The 16,783-nt window shown below is 31.9% G+C and overlaps 1 protein-coding gene across 2 annotated transcripts in view; it reads left to right on the top strand.

The window, feature by feature from the left end:
• Window positions 1-16,783, top strand: part of LOC129218563 (carbonic anhydrase-related protein 10-like) — a 489,515-nt gene that overhangs the window by 215,721 nt on the left and 257,011 nt on the right. The gene's annotated exons all lie outside the window — the stretch shown is intronic.

Raw genomic sequence — 16,783 nt, 5'->3', positions numbered from 1 at the left:
TAACGAGTTAGTTTAAACTAACGTTAATCTTCGTCTGCAATTGAATTAAATTTTTAAAATATTAGTCTGAACTAAATGGGAGTCAGATTACTTTAGTCGATTGAGGATTTAGTTGATTAATGCCCAACACTGGTTCCCGTGACTTTTTTTTGCGTTTCATTTAATAGCTCCTTTTTTTTTAAACATAATTTTCATTTATTAATTTATTATTTTATTTTCTCGCACATTTGTTTAAAAATATTGTTAACAATTTTATAGAAAAATATTTCATTAGAAAAATATTTTACTTTTTACTTTTTAAAATCCATCTTTTTCTGGAGACTCAAATTTACTGCCAAAAATAAGAAATAATATTTCAATGCAAGTTGTATTATACAATATATTGTGTTTTCTTCATGTACCGTAAAATTCAGAACAAATTTCTAAATTGTTCATTTAAAAAAAAATAACTATTCTTAACTATATATTTCACTTTGCCCCACATTCCACTACAACTATTTATATAGTATTTTGTTTCAACTGAAAAATCCTGATGAATATACTTTTTCCAGGTAAAAGTTCAAAACTCTCCCGACGACAGGGAAAATTGACTGTGTAAGAAAATACATATATATACATTTTAATCTGATATTTTTATTTTATTTTAAATACGGCAGTAGTAGTGCCTGTACTTCTAAAGCATCACTTGCACGAAAACGTCTGCTGTTCAAATTTATAATTCAAACACCTTGTAGTTAAAACCATGAGTATTTATTTTGTATAAACCAGACTCCCTTCATTCAAAATATTTTATTTTCTTCGTTTCACAAGATTGAGAACACGGAACATTTTAGGCATTTCGCCAAGAGAAATCAAATGCCTTACACCCAGGCTTGCAATGGACAACATACTTTCCTCAGAAACCCATTGCATTAAATGACCATTGAATTTCCCTTTCCGTCACATGGACGAACGAGACAAGCTTTATTCCCCCCAGGGACATTCAATGACCGAACACTTTGTTCGCTCTCGCAGACACAGAATATTCAAATAGTCCTATTAAGAGTCCGGTGATATCGAAGTTAGAGCTACTGTTTTATCGTTTTAGAGGAGGGGTTAACAAAATGTCGCCGAACTTGCGTCAAACAAATAATCACATATAATTTACTGAGAGCTTTACTCACGGAGGAACTGGAAATATTTTTAGCGTTGTAGAATGCATAGTTGTAGATAATGACTTCTGCTTTTTGAACTGGCTTTTTTTGTTCAGGAATAAAAATGATTTCATATTTTAAAAAATGTGTATGTAAAAATATTGCTTTTTCCTTGGACTAATATATACGTAGTTATATATTTGAATATCATTTTGGAACAATCTGTAAGTTGAACTTACTTTTAGTTAAAGTTTATTTTTAATAAATCATGGATGACAAATTTAAAAAAAAAAAGTTAAATTAAGGTTGTATACTATTACTCGGCGCATTTACAGATACCCTGATCATGATTTCTAAGTTATATTAATAATAGACATGATTAAAAAATCTATAAATTTCAAATATATATTTCTATTAAACGACATTGTAATTCTGGTTAAATTCGTATTCTTTTTTCACCAGTTCTAAAATTTAGAAATCATGATGCCAGTGTATCTGTAAATTCGCCGAGTAATAGTACACAACTTTAATTTAACTTTTTTTTTATTTTTTCATGCATGATGCGTTAAAAAATAAACTTTATTTCTTTCTAAAATTTAGTAAGTTCAATAAACAGTGTTCCAAGATAATATTCATATCTGAAACTACGTATATTTTAGAAATTTGGATTTATTAGAAAAAAACATCTTGTTTAATAATTTTGACTCATACCTCAAGTTTCAACCCTGACTATGCATCTGGGATGAGATTTCCCAATTTAACATTAAAATTAAGCGTTAAAGTTGACAAGTTAAAGTGTCATGAAGAGCAAACCTCTTCATGACTTTCTTCGGTTCATAATTCTTCGCAGAGACGTCAAAAACCTCGATTGAATTGATTATTTCAGAAAGTGCATGAGTCCAACTAATGCAACTTTTCAGGAATCAATAAAAAGTGATTATTTCATTGAGAAATGTACTAAATTCTACGAAAATTTTTAGAACTAGTTTAGCCACAAGTAGGATCATTACCACACCGTAAATTAAGTTTCATTTCGTCACTGAAATTTATATATATATATATATATATATATATATATATATATATATATATATATATATATATATATATATATATATATATATATATATATATATATATATATATATATATATATATATATATATATATATATATAATTTTTTTTTTTTTTTAAATTTGAGCTTATGCCCCTTCTGCAATAAATACCCTGAAAGAATAGTTTGCAGTGATGAAAATCTACATCAAGTGAAACAGATTTCTTTCAGACTGATTTATGATGATAAAAAATAATATTACTAAGTGAGAAAAATAATTAGTGAAGTCCGTATTCATAAATTCATTATCTTAAGAAAATACATCGTGTATTTTCCTCTTTCTCTCGTATTGTTTTAGTGAAATAATAACGTCAGGCATAAAAAAAGTAAAAAAAATACAAAAACTAACAAACTGAGATAAAAAAACAAAAGTTTTACATTTGTAAAAAACTATATTCATATTCATAAAATACATCATCCATGGAAATTTCTTTTCTATCCTTCTCTTGTATAGTTTTGTGTTCCAAGTTTGATGTACGTATTAGTATGACGATGTTCAAAATTGCACTGAATAACCATCTTGGTATTTGTTATTTCTTTCAACAATTTGAAAGTGTTCCCTTTGTACTTAATATTGGCAAAGGTAGTTTAGCAGACAAAAGTTACTTTGCAATATTCTCTTGAAAACCTTCTATAAAATAGCTAGCCTGAAACCGTTCCTTTGATGTTCAATCGAATATTAAAGCATCATGAATGTTGATAATTGAAAACATTTGTCGTCCAGTAGAATCTTTTTCCAAAATCTCAATTTGGGAGATAAGTCCTTTTAAAAAATGAAGGGCACCTGTTAAGCAGTTGCAGATTTCATTGTTTTCAACAGATGTGACGGTGAGTCTTGATGTAATTTCAGGATGTCACATTTAGAGATTCGATTTCACATGGCTATAATCTGTCACATCTGTTTAACATTCGCTTTACTGTCCCAAGATCCCGGTCGTAAAGAATAAACGAATGTCCTCTCAGAGGAAAGTCATCAGCAATCTTGTAAATTTTATTAGTGTTATTTCTCGAAAAAGTCTCCTGAAGTGTTGTTCTTAATTTGACCAGCGTACATGTCACTGAAAGCATACAGTTTTTTCCCAGTTCCTAGAGTGATGTTAATAAAACCCATGAGAAATTGATGAATTTCATTCGGATTCCGTGATTTTGAATTCCCCCCTAACCACGCAAACTGACGAACAAACCACTACCGAAATTATGTTAGATCAAAGGAGTTATTTGTTTTTACTTCATTACGCCAAAAAATCTAGTTCTTCTATGATCTTAACATTGCTTCTTACTATTTCTTACTTCGCGTTACGTGCAAAAAGGGCATAAGTCCGGGACTTACGCCCTTTCTGCACTAAACGAATAATGTGACCCCTAAATAAAGTGCTTTGTTGTACAAGAATTGACTTCCCTGATACACTAGTTGATGTCTGTACATGAAAGTATGAGAAAACCATAGCTAACTCAATTTTGAAAAGAAAAGTGACTTATGCTTTTTCTGCAATAATCGACTCAACTGTGTATCTTGGTGGACTCCAAATATTTACATTGGCACAAGTCGGAGAACTAAAACTTTATAGTTACATCTACTAAAACTGACAACTTCCCTCCACACTGGCCCTTGTGAGAGGAAAAATTTTATGGTCGCTGAATTGGCAGATTGGGATCCATTTTCAGAATTTCCAAGCTCTACCCTGTATTTTTTGGCGGGAAGGGAGTTGCTTGGACTTCGTGCACAAGCTCCTGATGCGGAATCTCAGAAACTGACCGTACTACAAAACAGCAACTGCACAAACTAATAAGGACATACTAGGCGGAACATTCGAGAAATTGTAAGATTATTTAAATATAATATATGCTACAAGTAGTCTACCCATTGGACTCCACTACTAAAACCATAGTAATACGTTGACACTGAACAATATGCCCTAAACCTCACATTTCTACCTATCTCCTTTTCTAAAATGTACGTGGTCAATGTTGAAAAGACAATTTTGAACCTCATATTTTTTCCTTTAAATTACACCAAATATGTAACTACTGCTATTGGCATGATTTTTAACGCAACTAAAATCAAACGCAAGGTAATTCTTAGGTCTACCATTCCTCTATGATTTACATTCTACGTCTAAAGCAAATATTCTCATACACACCACTACTGTTCCATCAACGCCTCTCAGTATGAATAGGGTTTACGATTTAAAAAATACATAAATAAAAAGGCATGCCTTTCAAGCGAGGTTTTGTCGTTTGAATGATACTAAATATCTCAACATTTGAGAAATTTCCCCGAACCTGGTCCGAGGAAAGCATGTTTTTTTTAGGAAAACCCAAGAAAGATTTTCTTAAGAGAGTCATTGCCGTCATGTGAGCCGAACTTTTTGCAATATTGACGTTTTATTACAAAAGACTAAATATGCTTCTGTAAGGATTTATCTGTATTGTAAATTGAACGAAGAGTCAATGGTTCTTGTTTACACACTTTTAAAGAAAAATAAGATTGTTTTTAATTTATAGAATGTAAAATGTGTGTGAATTTTGAAATGCCTTATTAAAACGATACTTTATTGCTGAAAAAATATTTATTTATCAGCCGACTTTATTGCTTGTACTTGAAACAAAACATTAAAAATTCACCACACAAAATAACTTTTCTAAACGTTAAGTGTTTTAAACATGATTCCCAAAATTAATCACCCTAATATTAATCTCTAAGTGTTCAATTTTACAAGAAAACGAAACTAAAAAAGCAAATACAAGAAATTAAATGTTAAAAATATCGCTAACTTACGAAACATTCGATTTATGTAGGTAGAATTTGCGAAGTTTTTGTAAGAGCCTTTCATTAATTCAACATTGATAACTGCCTTTTACAGTTCGTGATAGTATTATTAAAGCGCACATATTCGTTGCTACACCAAAAGTTGATTACATTAGAGCAATAAACTGAAAATGAAAGAAATAAACAAATATGAAGACATTTGCGTGAAAAAACTACCACAAGAGGTTTATCTCAATATTTTTCTCGGACAAGTCAATGTTCTCGCAAAGCTAGATGCCATGATTCAAAATTTGAGCGTTTTACAAGTATCTAGGGGATATCACAAGAAGTTTTATGTCTGTGCCGTGAAATTTATGATAAAAAGAAAACACGCAAAATTGAGAAAAAAACTTAGTTTCAAAAAGAAAAAGGCAATGCAACTATACCAAAGCACGAATCCAGAAAGTCATGATTGACAACAGTTATATTTTTGTCTATCAATTAGAGAAAAAAGTGGTTTGCTTAAAGTGCAATTTGACACACGTATCGACGTATTTTGTTTTAAATTTTTGATACTGTTTTTTGATTACAACTGGTAAAATTTTTAACTTATATACCGTTGATTTGTCTAATTACCAGTTAATTAAAATCATGTGCAGTTTGTATGGGATCACCTGATTTATAGTGCAAGAAACAAACGTAAAAACGCTTTAGCACAAATGCAGTTGTTGGATTAACTTGTTTTTTATTTTTGTTTTATTTTCCATTGTGTATCTGTTTGGTTCAATGAAATATTCTGGTGTAATAATAATAAATTTAATTTTGATGCATAAACATTTGTTACTTTCGGAATGTTATGTATTAAATCTTTGCTGCAGGTGCGAGAGATTCATAAACGAAAATTATTACCACGTACCCACACTATTTTTACTTCTAATACATACAAAGTGTTCCGTTTTAACCTGCAAAGACCTTTACTTTCGCAACCGTTGATCCTAGATGTATACTACTTCCAATTGCAAAAATGTTCAATAATTCCAGCACAAAAAGTTTGAAAAGAGTTCTACCAATATGTCCCGGGAATGAAACGCAGCGTTTTGTGACTTACTTCACTCTTCACTTGCCGTCAATAACACCTTTTGGGGGAAAATATAGCGGTTAACAAGTTCTTGAAATTATATGTGTGCATACTCTGTTTTTTGAAATTTTTCGAGGTTTTGTTGTGTGTTTTTGTGTATCACGGCAAAACATTTGCATTTACTTTTAAATAGCAGTGAAAAATATAAAATACCTTGGTTTTTTTACTTCTGCAATCTCATTCTTCTGAAAGGGCGATCAGTTTCAATCTCATCTTCTGTATGGTCCCTTGAGTTTTGGTTGCACAAATGTCAAGTTTTTTGCGTCCGTAATAATTTTCAATGGAGATTATTTCTCTAAATATTAGTTCGGGGACCTAGGATCCGTAAATTTTGTATTTTTTGACTCATTTTTATTTTTGTTTCAAACTTTCAATACATTAACACTGTATCTGATTTTGAACATTTTTGGCAATTGAAAGTATACGTCTAGACTAACGGTTGCGAAAATAAAGGTATTGCAGGTTAAAACGGAATACCCTATACATATTTCAGTTTTAAGCATTTTTTTTTTACTGATATAAAGGGTGTCCCAAAATTTACAATTCAAATCTTGCGCTAATTTTGGGACACCCTTTTTGTAAAGAAATGTATTTTAGTATGTTAAGCACTTCTTCTTTCTTTTATTGTTTCTCTGCTTATTGTTCTTTTTTTATGTTCAATAATTTTGCTTCTTAGTCGTAAGTCGTAGCTAGAATGCGTGATATAAGTCATTGTATCGAACGTTCGAGTAATTGACAGTTTTCTAACTATATCTGCAATAAATAAATAAATACATGAATAAAATAAATAAATAAATAAAAATCAATGCTGTGTTAATTTTTATTCCAGAAGAGGAAAATACAATGATCTATAGATGGATTGACATTGTTGAGCAATCACGATTGCTTATTGCTTTCATTTGACTGTTTTTGGCGTGCTATCATTTTATTTTCCCGCCAACACCCTCTGCAGCACCACCGTCGACCGGCTCCTCACGCTGCTGCTCCTATAGCGAAAACCGTCTCCAGGTTGCATCCATATCCTACACACACGCACATACATACACAACTACACACATACACACACACACATACACAAACACATACACACACAAACACATACACACACATACACCTACACACGCAAACACATACAAACACATACACCTACACACACATACACAAACACATACGCGCAGGGGCGCCGACTTGCAAAAATTATTGAGGGGGCTAGACGTCACCGGTGGTCCTGGGGTTATGAACTCCCACGGCGCTCCCCCCCCCACACTTTTCCCCAAAAAAAAGTTCAGATACTTTGAACCTTGAAAATGCCAATTTATATATTTTCTGGTGTATGTGATTTATACTAACAAACAATATGTGGCATGTCGTTTTCAAAGTCAATCTAAGAATTTGTATACAAATTTTCTGGTTCAATTAGATCATGTCACTTATCTTCAGTGTGGGACATTTTTGCAGTTCTATTTTGGTGGAAGTCGTGCAGTTCCGTGGCTAGGCATTGATATAAGGTGTAGGGCACTTGACTTGCATGGAAGGGCGCCTAAATACAGCCTAAATACCCAGCACCTAAATACCCAGTGCGCCTAAATACAAAAAAATATTGGGAGGGTGGGGGGCATGCCGCGGGTTTAACCCCGGGAAATTTTCTAAATTGGAGATGGAGAAAGTAAGTTTTACAGTTTTTTAAGCATTTTAGAGTAATATATTATCAACATTAGAACCCCGAAAACTCTACTCTCGCTAACTCGACACATGTTTTGGCTTTGAAAAGCGAAAAACAAAAAAAAAAAAAAAAGAGAAAGAAAACCCCACATGTACGGTGTTTTCGTAAAAAAATAGTTTAATTTATAGTATAATAATTTTGTTTTTAGACTATTACAGAATATTGAATTTATATATATATGAAAAGATTGAAATTATATTTAAATAAACTATCATTAAAAAAAATAAAGCATAAGGTATTGCTGTCTCACTTTGATTAATAAGTGAAATAGCTAATTTAAACTTGCTTTGAATAAGGCTCAGAGTTCATTAAATAAAAATAATATCCCACAGTTAATTTGTTTAATAAAGTTAACATAGTATGTAAATAGCGGGTTTTTATAGAGTCTTATACCCTAAAAATATTTAAGTATTTGAAAATAACTAATGCAGTACTATAGTAATACGGTAATAAAATAATACTAATATTTCGAAATTTTGAATCTAACATTCTGTATGTAGTTAATTCTCTATTACAGAGATTTTTAAACTTGCTTTAAATACCAATATTAGGGCTGTCTTTAGAAAGGTGCGAATGTCGACCGCCTGACTAGATTACTGAATTTGAAGTCGTTGACGTCTGGTCGAATATCCAATTCATCAAAAATATCTCGGTGGTTATGAAAGTTGTTCAATCGCATCCCATTGTTGATCGGACAGACTATCCGCAGGTTCGCACACTGGGACAAATTTAAGCACTCGCAGCACCGTAACACTATCATTATTCACACCACTCGTTTTCAGTTAACCTGCTTTCAACCATAAAAATTATTTGTTGTAACTCATTGCTGAATGTATTTTACAAGGTACTTCAAACAAGGAAAGATTACTATCTTCAAACAAGGAAAATAAAAAATACTGAGACAAATTTGTGAGTTTAGAAAGCATTAAATAACTAATAATTTTCTTAAAATATTGGGGGGGCTCTGCCCCCTCAAAAATTTTTTTGAGGGGGCTCGGGCCCCCTCAGGCTCCATGGAGTCGGCGCCACTGCATACGCGCACACAAACACATACACACAACTACTCACACATTTATGCCTGCACATAGACACAAACACATATGCCTACACACATATGCACATACCCCGCCCCCACGCCAACAAACACTCATACACACAACTACCCACACACTCCTGCCTGCACACAGACACAAACACACATGCCTACACACACATACACATACCCTCCGCACACAAACACACGCCTACATACACACACACACTCTCGTGATTGCAAAAAACATAATTTGAATTCAAAATGACAAAATTCAAATTTTTTTTTTACTCTTTTTTTTTTTTTGAATTACTATATTTTTAATTAGAACAGTAGATAGGTAAAATCTACATTCATTCATTATTTTTATATTTAAAAATAAGGCAGTAAATAAAGGGACAGCCGGTTTATCCTCATTGGCCCCATGTTTTTTTAATATATATGTTAATAAAAACTAATTTTTAACCCAATTCCAATTGCTCTGAACCTTTAAGCTCCGTACTTTTAAATAAAAAGTTAATGCAAATATGCTATAGAATGTTTTTTAAGCATAAAAAACGTGTTGTCATTAGTTATTTGTTTTAAATTGTATTGTGCAATAGTTTTCTTTCAACTACTTTTTTAAGTTAAAAATATGAAATTTCTTTGAAATTTTACTTACTAACAACGAGACTTTATTATGCAGAAGCAGTTGTACTTTTTCTCAGTTTGAAATCATTCGTATATGTTTGTTGAACTGTGTGATTCGAAAAGAAACTGATATGTCCTTGCAAAGTTCAGATGAAAAGCGTTACAACAGTTAAAGTTTATCTCCATATTGGCTCCGAGTTTGGAAAATATTTGAGGGAAAACAGAGATTTTCTGCTTCTGCTACGGAAAATACTCCATTTATTTACAGATTTAAGCTATTTTAGCTTTGGCATGAATATTTACAGAGCTACTTAAGGAAAGAAATAACTGTTATAAAAAGTCTGACGTTTCAACTTCACTAAACTTTTCCCGGCCGTATTTTTTTAAGCAGAGAGTCTTAGAAAAGTCGAAGAAAGAAAGGCCTTTATACTAAAAGAAAAACTTATCTTCAACCCCTGACATATTTGACTGCCACCAGATGTCTTGATCCAGAATTTCTAACATATCTTTTTTTCGATAGACTTTTCTTTCTTTTTGTTATTTTTTTATTGGGGGGTTATATTAAAAAAGTATATAAGAATGTTATAAGCGGGTTTTTTTTCTAAGAAAATGTATTTTCATGTACTTCATGCCCACATAATTTTCACTTATTCTTGTATATTTGTTTCTTTTCACAGATTAAAGAAATTGTTTTCCCGCTAGTAATAAAACGTTATGGAATTACTACGTGTGATGCAAATTCCTATTTATTTATAAAATTTCTCGTAAACACTTAAAAATCCTAAGAAGTTTTAGTTTACTGATTTTTCACGTTTCCCATCATCATTTTACGCTAGACTGACAAATGTACGAAAACTGACTGACAAATGTATGAAAACCATTTGCACAAAACTTAGTTAAAAGCTAAATTCTCTGGTTTTATTTGATCAATGATTTATAAATTAGAAAATACGAGTTTTTTTTTTTTTTCAAGGTCTGATCGATAACAAAATAAAAACCAGAAAGTCAAGCCGATAATGGTGTGAGTAGCTTTATTGCGCAGTCTCTCGAGTAAGATTGTGCAATGCATCAGGTCGCTGTGGTTATTTCGGAGCACGCAGTGAACGAAGAAACATGCCACGAACAATTGCATCTCCCGCTAAGTGTGAAGTGCGCGCTGTAATTCGATTTCTGAATGCTGAAAAAAAGGGCGACTCAGAACAAACGTAAAGGAATGTTGTCATCAGGCATAGTCCTTCTGCACGATAATGCGTGCTCACGCACTGCTGCTTCAAACAAAACTCTCCTACAGCAGTTTCGCTGGCCAGTGTTTGACCATCCTCCATACAGCCCTGACTTGGCGCGTCTTCGGATTACCATCTCTTTGCTCATATGAAACGCTTGCCAGGAGGACAGACGTTTGGCTCCGACGCCGAACTGCAGAGCAGCGTACAGAATTGGCTAAAAGCTTAGGCGGCTGCCTTCTATGAAGAAGGTATCAAAAAACTGGTACCACGCTGCGACAAATGTCTTAATCGGAGCTGCGTTTACGTCGAGGAGTAGCTGGAAGGTGTATGTACATATTCCAAATAAAATAGTTTCCATTGTCTTTGTGGTCTTCGTTTCGCGATCGATCGGACTTTGAAAAAAATAACCCTTGTAGCATGTAATAACTTCTTAAAGCAGGGATTGTTTCCAGAAAAACTGGCAAGAAATGCTCTCCACAACGTTGAAATGATCAGTTTTAAAGAAAAATGAGTATCTAGGTATAATGGAAGTAATATTTTGCATTTTCATTTGTGTAGGTGGCATGACTAGGACGTAGAAGGTCAAGAAACAAAATTTAACATTCAAAAAGTAACATCCGATTTCCTCGCATGTTTATTTTGAATTTTAAATAATTAAAATAAAATTGTCATCACATTATTATCATATCACTCCAACCAACTGAGATTATGGGCGTCCATCTAGAAATGCTGTACAGTAAAGCAATGTTTATAAAAGTAAAAACACAAATTGGAAATCGATGCCTCTATTTTGTTAATATATATTTTTTAAAAGCCATATAGCAAATTACCTTAAAATTAATGTCTTGTTTCCTGATTTTAACAACAGAACTGTAGCTCAGAATCCTGTAGTAAGTTTAGATTATATATTCATTGAACTGTGGATCAGAATTCTGCTAAAAAAAATAAGTCATTAACGCGATACTTTTCGGCAGTTGGAGATTCAAACTGAAAACCATCGCAATATTAGCGCGACGCTCTTACCACCGGACCATTTAAAGATGCTATGTATCGAAGCAATGCACAATCAAAATTGTTTAAAATGTTTTATATTATTTCGAGGAAACAAAAAAATTTTGAGTTGTCTCTTTATTTTCTTCGGACGTGTTAAATAAATTTTTTTTGTGATGCCTCAATAATACACTGCAAATAAACCTGCACAATTTGGAACACTTTGTTTCAGAAAAAGTGATCCTAATATGGGAATATGCGCTATGAAGTGTTCTGAATAAGCTCCGTCAGAATGAAATTGTTCCGAATTTGTTCTGGATACTGAACCTCGAGTGCCACCACACGAGTCTAGGCAGCAGATGGTTCGTCAACACATTTGAAAACATGATTGCTCACATTTGGGCACACTTGTAAAATCATTGCTTTCTTTGCTGCAATGAGAATGGCTAGATGAAGATTGGTTGTTTGTACTATATACTGTATGTATACACTATTAAATTAATGACGTTATTTTTACTGTAAATTTTGTTACATTTTTTCAATGCCCTCACTCATAAACTTAATTGAAAGAACTTTTTGCTACGAAATTGTGACGTATTTTATCACGTGTGCCAAATTCTGCGAAGCTACGCAGAAAGTATTAGTAAACATTGATGTCGATTTCAGAATTTTCATCTGTAACTGTTTTGGTCTGGTTTGGAATAATTTAATGCAAGTTACTTATTTCCATTATTATTCTTTACATGATGTTTAAACATTTGAAAATTGACTTAGCACTCGCAGATCGTTGAGCTTTATATTTTGTGTACATTATGCGTTAGCATTTGTACATTAAGCGCTTGTACATCTCTGAGCATTCACATTTTGTTTTAAATAAACTTTTATTCGTCATACTGTTTAAGTTGTAGAAGAATTTAAATAACTAAATTTTAAAATTATACAATTGTAATCCAGATGTTTGACCATCGATTATGGTTGGAACAAGGATCACTAACCTTTATTGTTATTTGTTACACTTTATAAATGTAAGAAATTTGAGTCTCACCATTTAAATTTAACACAAATGCATAGTAAAGCTAAAAAGTGATGTTTAAAATTTCTACTCTGAGCTCGAAATATATGCAAAAAGTTATATCAGCTATCTTGATCTGATTTCTGAAAATGCTAAAGCTTATATAGCTTGTATAAATGTATGTGTGTCTCAGTACATATATAGGACCTGGAAATGTTCAAAATTAGGACTGGGAAACAAAAGGTTTAAAACCACTGGTTTAGAAGATAATTCTGAGAAATTTACCTTTTTTTGCCTTATTTAAATCAATTTTTCAGTTTGCTGTTCGACACGTTAATAAAAAAAATTTATATTTTGAAAAATGACCATGTCCTATTTGAGAAAAATGTACAACTTGATGAAATAAAATTAAATAACATGATGAAAATTTTGAAGAAAAACGTTTAAGTATTGGATAAGTAAAAAGTTCATTCTGATGCAGATATGAAAGAAATATTTCAATATTATACATATATTTCATGCAAACTATTTAACACTATAAAAGAGAGGCTCAGGGAACCTCATACTGGAATACTCGGAATTTTCAGGGCTTTTAATAAAAAAAAAAATTCTAATTTTAGCTTTAATAACGCTATTTTAGGCCATATTTTTAATGTTCGGAAAAAAGGTGTAGGGATACCTTCCCGAGATATTTGTTGAAGCTGATGTTTTTCAAATAACATTTAAGGTGTCTTTGGGTGACGTAAAGGTGAGAAAACGAGGGACGGGGGGGTCTAGAAAAATGAATTAAACTGGAGTTTTAAAATTGCAATTTTAGATTGGTCTTTAATAAACTATAAGGGTAAGAGTTTCCATGAGTGATCCCCTCCGAAAACGATTCAGAGGTGAAGAGTTAAGAACATTTTTAGGGAACTTAAGGATATCTAACCTCAATGTTTCAAAATTTTAATATTGAAAGTATATTTTTAAGCTCAACTTAAAGACGTTAGAGGAAGGAGACTCAGAGAATCTCGCCGTAAATTTAAAAAAAAATATATATATGTATATTAAAAACATTTCAGCTATATTTGATGACAAAAGGGAAAGGAGGAGGGGGGGGGGTCTAATTCTAGAAAAATATTATCCAATAGAATTTAGTGTTAAAGGTGACATGTATTATTTGTGTTTAACTGCTGAAGTTTATAAATTTTAAAAAATAGCTTTTATAAATTAAATTTTTATGGAATTTTACAGTAGAATCGACTTGCATGTAAAAACGAGGAGTCTGCAATACAACTGTCCAGCAATGTGATGAAAATTTTAAAATCTGTACATGTGTCAAATAAATTAATTTAAAAAATATTGAGTTAAATGACCATTGAGTAGTAAAACTGCAAACGATTTCTGCAGATGCGTTTCAAGATTTCCTTTTATTGAAAAAAAATGAACATACTTCTATTCAAGCTTCAGTTATGTAAGACTTTTTCCTGACGTCGTTTGTATTTAAATTTCCAGACATTTGAAACTGAAATTTGTGTTTTTCGTATTTTAAAAAGTTTTGAAACAATGAACCTACCACACTAAATTTAATTAAACGTTCGACTGAAACAAAATAAGTCAAAGTTGACCAACACTCAATTAATTAAACTTTTGCCCAAAGACGATAAGGATTCCGCAATACTACTTTCAGCAATGTGATGTAAATTTTAAAATGTGTATTTATGTCAATTATGTTAACTTAAAAAAATATTTTGTTTTACGGCAAGATGTGTTTAGTAAACTGCAAAATAGGAGTTCAGAGATTCTAAGTGTATCAGTTTAAAATGTAAATTAAATACGTGTTTTAATTTTTAGCTGCGTTAGGAAACTTATTTCTTCCTTGAGACAATTTAACTTTTTGAACAGCACTATGTATTTCAAAGTATAATTAAGCGAGTTTGACCAGGAATTTCTGTGAACTAGTATTTTTATTTAAAGAAAATCGCACTATTGCAAAAAATCAAGTACAACTGAAACTTTTTTAGTTGAAGTGGCCCATTCAACTCAAACATTATTCGCTCCAATCGAATAAGATTGTACCTACCAATAACACAGCCAAAAATTTGCATTGCCTCATTCAGTTGAAATTTCCCACTAAGCTACTGGTAGGTAGCATTCCATTGAATTGAACACAATCGAGTTGAATGTACCATTAATAGAAAGCAAGTTACGTTTAATAATTTTGATCAACCTAATAATTGGATTTTCAAAAAATTTTATTCCAGAAGTAATTTTTCCAAAAAATCATACTGAAAAAACAATTTAGAAGTAGTAACTAGTGAAATATTTGTAGCGCAGTTTTTCACCAAGTGCGCGTCCATGCATAACATCATTTCAGAGGCACATTTAACCTAACATAATTGATGATTCGATTCGAACGAATTTTATCAACCAAAAGTGAAGCCAGAAATTTCCTTTACTCTACCCAGAAGAAAATGTCTCGTTCCGTGACTGGTACATAGAATTCGATCAAATCGAACATAATAGAGAAAAATATACTTCTTAGTCGTCATTGAAAACTACACCGTTTTGGTTCAAAAAAGAAAAAGTGCAAACGCTTCTTTTGGAACCTCTGTGCACACCAAAAACGGAGATTCACAACCAGACTCCACTCAGTCTACATACAAAATTTTAACTTATTACGGCATAATTTTTTTCAGTTATGCGAGATACATTAAAACCAGGGGTGAGTTCGTGCTTAGTCTTACTGCAACGCTGTTACTTTTCAAGAAAAATAATTCCGCTTCCACACAAAACTGGCCTAAAATCGTTATTCAATCATTTATCATTAGGGTTTCTGGTACTGGAACATTTACAAATTCACCTCTGATACATACGTACTTACTGATGTCACGAGAAAACTCGTGATGATGAATTCAGTAATTATCAAAAACGGGCATTTTGATTGCCCGTACATTCATATGCACTTGCAGACGGGTCGAAAACACTAAACATACATCTGGGAATGAGTTAAATGACATTTTTTGGCCTAATTCAAATGATTTTTTTTTATTTAATGCATTTATTCCTGTACTTTGCATAAGGAAGAAAAACTAAGTACTAACTTATTGGTAATTCCATCTTTGCAGTGTTGTTTCACAGAAATGATTAGTTATTAGATAATTTCATTGCATTACTGAGTAGCTAAGTAGTAAGAACGTAAACAAATTAGATTTATAGACAGTAATAAAAAAGTTTTTGTTCTTGAGGAATTATTTTTTCTTTAAATTATTTTATATAACCATTTGTTTTTTGACACATTTTTGTTTACTTTTTACATTATTGATTGGCTTTGAAAACTTACTTATGGAAATTTATATTTCAAATTTAGTTGTCATTTCTGTAGTAAATATGATTTATACTACAATTTCCTGCTGCATTTTTTGCTCGTTTGTCATTTCGCTGTAAACTATTCAATTGGTGTTGAGATGCCATTACATTTTAAATTTTCATACTAATAATGCAGATTAATAATCATATTCACTCAAAGCCTAAACCCATCTTCAAGCCTGCAGTCTCAACAAAAGTGAATTTAGTGAGTATTTTTTCTTTTTATAAGCTTCTTTTATACTTGGGTAGCACACATTCCGGGTGGATATTAGCGATCGGTAATTGTTCCGAAAAATATCCTAAAAACTGTACTAAAACGTGTGCCACAAAATGTTTAGCTCAAGTGTTCAAAAACCATTTATTTACACTATCCATGAAATGTTCAAAAAGTGAGCTAAAAAGGATTATACATGTTCCGAACAGTGTTTCAAGAAGTGTTTTGAAAACTGACCGGAAAAAGTGTTCCAAAAAAAGGGGACAAGTGTACATGTTCAAAAAGTATTATGACATGTGTTCACAAAACGGTTCTAAAAACTATTTCAAAAAATAGTACTAATAGTGTTCTTAAAAAGGGGACAAGTGTACGTGTGCAAATATTGTTCAAAAAGTGTTTGATTATTTGCAGTGTAAAGTTTGAAAAAGTATTGAGCAAATTATGGCGTTTGAACTCGTTTGAGAAAAGATAT

Source organism: Uloborus diversus, chromosome 3, assembly GCF_026930045.1.
Source record: "Uloborus diversus isolate 005 chromosome 3, Udiv.v.3.1, whole genome shotgun sequence".
NCBI lineage: Eukaryota > Metazoa > Arthropoda > Arachnida > Araneae > Uloboridae > Uloborus > Uloborus diversus.
This window is presented reverse-complemented; position numbering and strand designations above follow the sequence as displayed.